This window comes from Mauremys reevesii, linkage group 5 (assembly GCF_016161935.1).
Source record: "Mauremys reevesii isolate NIE-2019 linkage group 5, ASM1616193v1, whole genome shotgun sequence".
NCBI lineage: Eukaryota > Metazoa > Chordata > Testudines > Geoemydidae > Mauremys > Mauremys reevesii.
This window is the reverse complement of record NC_052627.1, coordinates 107,861,330-107,871,691: the sequence shown is the minus strand read 5'-3', so window position 1 is coordinate 107,871,691 and position 10,362 is coordinate 107,861,330. Positions and strand designations below refer to the sequence as shown.

Here is a 10,362-nt window from a genome sequence, read left to right as displayed (position 1 = left end):
AGAGTGCCTTTATCTTATAGGAAACATTTGAAATATCAGAGCCCTGGGGAAGTTTAGGAAACAAAATTTCAAATTAAGTATTTAAAAAAAAATAACTTACATTTAGGACTGCCAATTATTTAGTAATAAACTATTGATCCCACATGGGGAAAAGAAAACACACAGGAGAACACTACAGTAAGTAGAAATTAAGTAAAATAAGATCACTAGCTATTACAGAACTGTAGCTGCGTATTCTTGACCCACGGGCTGCAGGAGTGATTTGCAGAGTGCTAACAAAATGATACAGGAAGTAAAAGACAAACACATTGCACTAGCCTCAAATAAGAACATTAAAAAATGTCTGGGTCTGACATGTAAAGCTCCTTTTATGCTGCTCTGGCAGCATCAAGAGACTGTAAGTGTGAGAAAACAGCTCCTGAGAATGTCCACTGTGCATAGGGGCTCTGTGACTGGAACTGGAGTAAGGGGTCTATATGTGTCCAACTCTGATAGGGGGAAGATCAGGAGTGTGTCAAGAGCGTGTGAGGGGTGTGGCCAGAGTGTAGTGCACTATAGCTATTCTTTCCTGCTCAGGACACATAAGGGGCCATAGGAAGCTGAACATACATTCAAGCAGCCTTGAGACTGCTCTAACTTACACTGTAGGCCAGGCTGGCCTGTGCCCTGAATATGGTGAGGGCAAAGGTGAGTGAAGACACCTTTGCTTCCCTCTTCCATCCCCATGGCAAACATAAGAATGGAATAACTGCGAAATAAGACCCATATACTTTGTTTTGAATTTTTTCAAATTAAAATCAGGGCTTTGGAGCTGTGCTCTGGCTCCACTCCAGCTCCAGGCAAAAACCTGCAGCTTCACTGCTCCAGAGCTGCTCCGTGCTCCAGCTCTGGGCTCTGCTCCAAAGCCCTGATTAAAATGGAAAACAGAGATGTATTCTGTTATTGCTTCAGTGCTGGGTCTCCATCTTACTGTGCACCTGATGTTCTATTTCCAAACTTGTAGGGAAACTGTAGCAAGGGGGCGTGGTGTCCCAACCTGATGGAAGGGAGAGACCCACAACTGCCCCTTGGTGGTCAGAGCCAAGAAACCCACAGCTGCCACACCAAAAGCAGAAGGGCAGGACAGGAACCAGAAATATAAAAGGCAGGCCCTCCAGCTCACTTGAAGGAGAGCTGCCAGAGGAGCCCAGACCCAACAGATGCCACTACAGTGCCAGAGACCCAGAGGGACTGCCAGAGCTCCCAGACACTGGGAACACCAAGGAGCTGTTGGGGCGCCACTAGCCATTTACCCCAGTGAGACGAATGACAACCCTGGAACCCCAGTACCTCCTGACTGGGAGTGTAGAAAGGCGCCCAGGGAAGCCAAATAGGGGTCAGCTGTGTTATTAACTGTAAGCCAGCCAGCGTGTTGTGGATGGATTTCCCTGCTGTGGTGGACCACTCTGCTACTGTTAGAACCCTGGGCTGGGACAAAGTGGAGTGAGTGGGCCTGCATCCCCCTACCCTCTGCCACCACACCCTTGGGGGTGGCAGCCTCCCCATCTGCAGGCCAAGAAGCCTGCACTGGTCTGTCGCCCACCCGAACTAGATGCCCGACAGTTTTGCTGACTGTCCTGCCAGGGAGCTGATTCCCCCTAGACTGCCATATTGCTCTGCCAGGCTGCAGGCCAGAGTGATTAAGGGTCGGCTAATTTCTGAGTCACTCCAGAAACATTGTAGCAACGGGGTGTGGTCTCCCCCAGATAGGGAGTGAGCCGCAACTGCCTTATAGGAACTAGCAGACAGAGTGCAATACTTCACTGCAGTCTTAACAGGGGAGGTAGAAAGACCAGATTTCTGAACTTGGGCTTTCCTGGAACTGTATGAAAATTGGGAAGGAAGTAATAGGTCAAAAAAAAAAGAGATAAAAGATTATAAAATATTTGTTTCCTTAATTTAATAAGCAGCCAATAAAACCCCATGGATAACACAGGAAGGTGCAGTTGTGTACTTGTGCTTCTGGGAATATGCTAACTTTGAACTGATAGGGGTTAGGGAAAAAACTTTCCCCATGGGCATGTTATTCTATAATTGCCTATTATGGGATTTATCTTACTTTCTCCTGAAGCCCTTGGTACTGGACTATATGGGACAGTGTGAGGACACTGGACTACATGGGCCACTGGTGTGAGTGAGTAGGATAACTCCTATATGTTTGAGAAGGCAAAAAAGGGGCGGGGGAAATCCTAGTCCTATCCTCAGGCTATCCCCACATGTCTGATTATTTTGGTGACCGCTAATGCTTCAGTAGCAAAGCCTGCAATTCGTTGAAAAATCCATTCATTTGCATAGCACATAAATCATGTTAAATTTACCAGGAAACACTTGATGTTGGCTTTTCTTCTGGGTTTACCTTTGCTAATGGCATCTTAGGCTTAGTTAGGGCCCGATCCAAAGCCCATTGATCTTGGTGTAAAGATTCCCATTGAATTCAATGGACTTAGGATCAGGCTTTTACTCTATACAGAGAGATATTTATGGATTATGGTAACCTGAACCTATGTATTTCCTTTGTGGTTGCCCTGACAAGAATTTCCTATTCTCTTATCTTTGTTATCAGCAGGTGGTTTTATTTAGGTGGCTAATAACTCTGAGGAATAGAAGCTTGTCAAGACAAGAATGCTCAAACAGTATGCATTATGCTAACCTAAGTATAGCAGCCGTATATAAATCAGAAAATGTATCAAAACTGTTTGCCCTGCTAGATGCAATTCTATTAGTATTAAACATTTATATCCTAATATAAATGATTTATTGGGAATTAGGAGGGGAACTTCTTATAATGATACTAGGATCTGGGCATCTAATTTCTAGCATGCTGCACTGAACATTTACCCTGTAATATCTAAATTCCTATCTTGTTTGAGGACTTAATTTAAGGTTTCAACCTCTGCAGTAAAAGGAATAAAATGTTTATAATTTATGGCATGATTTTTTTGTGACAGTAATTTAATTCCAGGTTAAATCCAATAAACATACTGTACTCTCTTCATTGCGTTCCATTGCAGTACAATGCAATGCAAACATTTAATTTTGATAGTATGTCCTGCACAAAATAGGTTTGTTAGTTCAAGCAGCAAAAGCCAATCTCATATTTTTTTAAACATTTTATACCAACTGCAGAAATAGCTGTATCAGAAATAAAATAGATAAGGACATAATGTATGTAAAAGTAACTCAAATACAGCTGAGATTTGTTCATTCAATAATGAGGTAATAGTTTGTCTAATCTAATCTCAGAGTGTTTTCTGGCACTTCAGTAATAGGCTAACATGACCTTAGAGGTTAATGATGACATTGCTCATATCACATGACAGGCTATTCCATGCCATCCTGAGTTAATCTTAAATATTTTTATTTAGTTAATAGAGCCACCGTGTTTGCTAGTGTTGCAAAATGTAGCATGCCAGCCCCTAAAGGTGTGAAATCTTACTTATCTTCAAATGGAATGCACTTGCAATGGAGAGAATATAATTAAAGGGTTCAGATTGCCATTGGTCAGAAATTGCAATTGTACCAAGCATTGGAGCTGAAATAAAATTGACAGAACAAACTCACTGTAATAATCCTATTGGAAGCATGAGTTTTCAAAATTTGCTTGCTTTCATTAATAAACAGTCTAAATATTATTTTGCACATATATATTTTTACCTATGGGAAGCACCAGAACAAGCATATAGCAAGCCTGTTATTCTCATTGGTCCTTTATCTTCCCAAATTTTGCTCTCATAAATTGCATCAAGTCTAGAATGAGATTTTTAGCTTTTCAGGTAGGAACTAGGGGTAATCTAGATGTTTTAAACCAGGGATTTAGGTGCTTAAAACCTTTTCTACGCATGTGGTGGTATATAGGGTATGTGTAGTTGCACATTAGAGAGAAAGGCTCTGGTAGGAGCAGTGTAGACGAGGGAGGCATAGCTTGGGCATGTAGAGAGTTGTGTAGGGTATATACCCTAAGGTTCTGACTTGTTTTTACTCTACTGTGCTTTATAGGGTTCAGAGGATAGAGAAGATAGTACCATGCAGGCAGCTGAGACTCCTTTTATCACACATGGAAGTTCAGCTCTGTGCACACATCTTGTTTTTGGTGGTGCTGATCACATTGACTTCAGAATGGGTGAGTGGCTGGGAAGGAGTTAATGACTCATTCAGTAAGATTTGTGAATGTTTTTCTGTAGCACATGCTTCTACAATGAGTCATAGGCACGTCTTAAAAATGAAAATAAAATTATTCTATGAGAGTACTTACATTTGTCAGTTCTAACACTGTATTCCATCTCCATTCCATTCCTTTTCTTTTTGTGCTATAGGTCAACACTTTATAAATGAAAACACAGTAATGCATGGCTCTGAAAGGCAATATATGGCTAAAGAAATCAACTACTGATGCACGGCTTTGGTTGGGTTGAATATACACTGGTTTGAAATATGCATGGTACAGTGTCCTGAATTTTTTAATGAACAATTACATTTATACTAGAAAAATGTAATTGGTTCCAGGACAATATACTCTGAGGAGAAACTAATCACTTCTATTATGCTTAAAGTGGTTTATTGGAATGTACAGTGGTTTTAAATGATATAGGCTAGGCTCTTAGGGTTAATCAAAGTAGCTGTATTGAAGTCAATGGGGCTACATTATTTTATACTGGCTGAGGGAACCAGTCCTATACCTCTAATGGTTAAAAATGGTATTGGTCTGATTGATTATAGGATGGTTATAGCAACAACATACCAAATTACAGCTCTAATCACTGTTTATTAGGGCTAGACTGAGCTGATAGGCTCAGCTCAGAGAAAGAGGCAGAATGGAGCTGCAGTGCTCTGAGGAGGTACAGCTTTCGTCTTCAGTGCACCTAGCCAGGTCTGTTGCTGTGTGTGGAGCCAAGACTAGAGCTGATCCAAAATTTTTGTGGAAATGTGCAAACGCAATGACATTTTTGGTAGGAGAAAGTCAGGACATTTAAACTTTCAATAGTGTTGAAACGTTCCATTTTGAAAAGGTAAAAACAGTGTTTCAACTTTATTTTATTTAGTTTTGATTTTTGTATTCTATAAATGTTTTAAATGAATCACTAATATAAACATTATCAAAACGAAATGATACAATGTTTCCAAACTGAAATTTGAGAATTTTCATTTTGCCAGAAATTTTTGAAAAGTTAAACATTGACCTTTGTCTGATTAAGAATTCAAACAAATTTCAAAATGTCAGAGTTTCTTGTGGAATGGAAATTCTGTTTTCCAATCAGCTCTGGCCAGGACTGCTCCAGATTACATCTCCATGGTCCAGGAGGCACAAAGACCTTGTTGCCTCTCTCTCCTGGTGCTACAACAAGCTCAGCTTGCCCATTGTCCCGAACTGGAACAGAGCCAAGAGCACAGAGCAGAGAAAGTAAATGAAGTTTTGGACAGCACAACAGAAAGTTCAATAAGTCTTTGAACTGGAGAGGGAGTCAATGAAGGTGGTAGATAACAGGGATGACATGGTGATAAGATAATGTTTTATTGATCAAATCACATGACAGTACTGCCTTAGGGATGAGAGCTTTATGCTCTTCATTCCAACTGTGGGTTCTAGTGAGTGAAGAACAACTTTCAGCATACTACAGCAATTGATGGTGATCCATTTTCTGAAAATTCTGAGAAGACTAAGCTGTATGAGTGCTAAACTGTTGTAGTAACATATGCAATAGTGTTACAACTTCTGAATTTGTGTTTCTAAAAAAAGTTGTAAAGTATATTCTCTAAGCTGCCTGTTCAGTGCAGATAAGAACAAGTTGTTGTAGGAGAATAACCCCCCTCTTCCTAGGACTACTGGGTCAAATACAATATCTTCTGATTCTGAGCTCAATAGTTGATTCTTATTCTTCAAAAGAAGACTTTTTAATCTGACAGACTGGAACACCCATTTAAACTTTGTCTTTCAACATCCCTGTTGGTTCAGATCTAGAACTTTGCACATAGGAAATGAGGACAGATTTAGTTCTTGGTGAAATCTGAGAACTATTTCAGTCCAATATTGACCCAGTCAACAACTATACTTAGAGGAAGAAAGTAGGCTTAATTCTTATTAATGTATTAACATTTCCTCCTTTCTCCCAATAATCTGTGCAATTCTGCCAACTTAATTTCGTAAAGCTATCTAGAGAGCAGTAGATACTCTATATACCCATAGCAATATTTGTTTTTACATGCTGCTATAATTTTCCACATAGTAGATATGGAATCCCATCTTGTTTTTCATTACTGGCATTTTCTAAATATCTGTATCCTTTCCATAACTGGTGTCAGTTGCAGAGTCCTTTGCTCCATGGAGGCTAGAGTTACTATTTAATACATTTTAAACAAATGCAGACTTTGTGGCTGGACTGGAATCCTAATGGTACAGTATTAGCATGAGGTTTGTAAAACCTCATGCAATCCAGCAAAGTGGAGGGTAGTAAAAAGTAAATAGAACTAAATATTCATATTGTTGCTTTAAAAAAATTGAAAGCCAGAAGATTAGATGAAAGGGTACCCTCATGTTATTTGTGGTGCAAGTGCTATAGCACTCCAGCAACACTCAGCTGAGTGAGTGACCTCAGCCTCATATATTGCCTTCAGAAACAATAAAATTTTTGTTTTTCATATGCATTAAAGTGTTGAAACACTTCCTTAAATTTCTAAAGGTGTGAAGTAATACAGAATATAGGGATGACATATGTGAAGATTGAAAAATATAGTTTTCCAGAAGCTGCTTGAATATAGGTTGTGCTGCTAGTAAATCATGCTTATCAAAGACTATTAAGACACAGGAGTACCTTAAATGACCTTACTTTCAGCCTAAAATTTCCTCTCTATATAGTATATCTCAAGATAGCCTTTTATTGTTCATTTTTTTTAATGCAGGCAGTTAAAGAGCAATCAGGTAACAACCTTCTGCAATATTCCTTAAAGCAATTGTGACTATTGAGAAATAAAGTCAGTAGTACTGATAGAAAGTATAGAGTATTAATAGCAAAAGGTAATGGTGGGTGGAATTTATATCTATTCTTAATCATTTTAACACTAGTGAATTATCACTCTTATGGATTGCAGCCCACATCATCTCCCTGTCCCCCGCAACAGATTTGCATATATGTGGGGTAACAAAATAAATGGAAGCCTCTGTATCAACAAGCAATTGCATGGAATCATCTTTTGTGATCTGCTGGAGAGGAAAAAGACAGACCACTTAGAGCATTACCATTTACAGAGCCAGGAAATGCAAGCATGTTAAAACCTTATGTTTAATGATATCAAAATATATTTAACTGCTGCTAATAAGCAATAATCAAGCAACATGTAGTATCTGCATGATACAACTGAAGTACACCAAGGAAACCTGAAGGCTTTGGCTGACACCAAAATTGCCTTGACTCAACATTCTCAATTATCTTTCCCAAAGAGGAGATCTCTTATGGCCAGTGGACAAAAACTGCTAAGTATGATGGTTCTATTCTAAATATGTAAGTTACCATCAGGCCCTCTCAAAGGTCCAGAGAGGTCTGGGCCACTTTCAGCTTTTGAGGCTCCTAGCCATAATAAAAATAAAAAATGATGACACATGAAAACATAATAAAAGCACCAAAAAAAGAATTAGACATAATTTGAATATTTTATTTAACAAATGCTTTTCTAGCCTTTCTGTGCAAATGCACTAATTATTGAGGGAAAAATCTAGCTTTTGTGCAATGTCACAGTTGATATTAATCATGGTGAGCCCATTCAAATGCTCTTGTCTCATAGCTGAATGGTGATAGTTCTTTACCTGCTTCAATATGGTAAAGGTGTGTTCACCTGAAGCCATTGATGCAGGCAAGCTGACAAAAATACACAATGCAACTGTGATATTTGGAAACACCCCAGAGAGTGCAAGTTCAAGTATTTCTTGAAGCAATTCCTTTGGCTTGCGATCCAATTTAAAGTTTGTGGAATATATTCGTTTGAGAAAATTGACCTCATCACTGAAATCTTTTGAGATTCTTTTTGTTGTACTGTTGCTGAAATTGTTCAGCTGCAGAAAGTAGATCTTCACCACTCAGTCTGTTGAACTGCCAAAGAAATCTAAAAAGGGTACAAATTAGTCACAGTTACTTGAAATCGATGTGTAAGACCTGATTGAATAGCATTGAAAAGGAAGACATTGACCCTATAATGCTGCTTGGCATCGGATTCAGTAGGTAAGTTGTGATTGGTGGAGAACTCAGATGAAATGCCAATATTCTGTGCTACTAATTTGGACTCAGTGAGGATCGCATCTCATTGTTCACGAATCTGTTGAATGTCATTGATAAGACTTTCAATGTTATCACTCTCAACATCAGGTGTAGCATTGTGTGCTTTAATTACCAGATTAATTTGATTAAGTAGCTTCATCCACAAAGATGACATCGGAGGGGGGGCCAGGAGGGCCATTTGGCCTGGGCCTCAAGCTCAAAGGGGGCCTCACATTTAGATACTTGTCAAATTTTTGGCATTCGATAAGTTTCACAACTTGTTTTTATGTGCATCTCTATCAGACCAAAATGTGAAACACTCTCTCATTCATCTTGCTTGCTCTACAGATGAAAAAGTCTATCACTGGGAGAAAGTGAAACAAGAATCAAGTACTCCTACCTACAGTAGAAAGACTACAGGTAAAACCATTAGGGAGTGATTGCAGAAAAAAGTATCTGTAAAAATGTGGTGCTCAGCCTAGATAAAAGTTGTCTCACATGGAACACTGCTGCAGACTCTCCATTTCGTAATATAGCCAACTCTGGCTACACTATGTGGAAAGCAGGTGGACATTTTAGGAGCAGAAAAATGTGCAGTATATTTTTAGGTTGTAAGTGTACGAGTGTCAATCATAGAATACAAGGCCACAGGGGAGTATTGTGATCATCTAATCTGACTTCCTGTCTAGCACAGCCATAGAACTTCCCCAGAATAATTCCTTTTGAAGTAGAGCACATCTTTTAACAAAATATCCAATTTGATTTAAAAATTGACAGCAATGGAGGATCCACCACAGTCCTTGATGCATTGTTGCAATGGCTAATTTGCCCTCACTGTTAAAAATGTATACCTTATTTCTAATATGAATGTCTAGTTTCAGCATCCCGTCATTGGATTTTGTTAGATTAAACAGACTATTACCAAATATTCTCCCCCCCATCTAGATATTTATAGACTATGATCAAGTCACCCCTTAATCATCTCTTTGTTAGATTAAACAGACTATTACCAAATATTCTCCCCCCATCTAGATATTTATAGACTATGATCAAATCACCCCTTAATCATCTCTTTGTTAAGCTAATTAGATTGAGCTCATCATTATAAGGCATTTTCTAATCCTTTAATCATTCCCATTGCTCTTTTCTGAATTTATCAACATCCTTTTTGAACTGTGGGCACCAGACATGGACACAGCATTCCAGGAGTGATTGCCCAAATGCCAAATACAGCGGAAAAATAACCTCTCTACTCTTAGTTGAGATTTCCCTCTTTATGCATCTAAAGATCACATTAACATCTTTGTCACAGCACTGCACTGGGAGCTAATGATCAACTAATTATCCATTATGACACCCCCCCCAAATCTTTTTCAGAGTCACTGCTTCCCAGGATAGAGTTCCCCATCTTGTAAGCATGGACTACATTATTTGATCCTAGATGTGCACATTTACATTTAGCTGGATTAAAAACTCAGTTTGCCTGAGCACAGCAAGTGATATTTTGTTACACTGGGCTATATCCATTGGCTTCATTATTCAGATGGTCAGGCCCTATGTGATTGGCTGGTAGGGGGCAGATATTTTCCATTTTGTAACAGCTAAAACTCTAGGAGTATCACCATCTACAGTTCATCACTCTGGGTACCTTTTCTATGATCTTGTAACCCAATAATAGTTTAATGCAATTAGCTAAAATTTTCCAGAAGAAAGTGACTGAGTGGAAAGGAACTTGGTAAGTTAATCCTAAAAGAGTCTTTTTGGACAACCATGAGTTATTGAAAACAGGGGTTTATAACGGGAACCATTTTGTGATCTTCTTTAAGCATTCATTATAAAGTGAACTTCAGGGGCCATAGGAGAATACCAAAATCCTGCTTCCCCCAAAGATCATCACAGCCCTGATCCACTTAAAGAATGAAAATCACTTCTGCAGTATGGCTGACCTTTCTGCTGAGTAGGTCAACCTGCCCTGGAGCTGAGCTCAGTGACTTTCCATGGATCATTAAGACTGGATAGAGATGATAATGATTAGCTAAATTATTCCTTCTTTAAATCTAATGATCTGTGAGGTGAGAAG

The 10,362-nt window shown here is 39.0% G+C and overlaps 1 long non-coding RNA gene across 1 annotated transcript in view; it reads left to right on the top strand.

Moving 5' to 3' along the window:
* Positions 1–4,049: 4,049 nt before the first annotated feature.
* Positions 4,050–10,362, top strand: part of LOC120407084 — a 28,253-nt gene continuing 21,940 nt past the window's right edge. The window contains exon 1 of the long non-coding RNA XR_005599782.1: positions 4,050–4,159. This is a non-coding gene — a long non-coding RNA (uncharacterized LOC120407084). The remainder of the gene's footprint in view (positions 4,160–10,362) is intronic.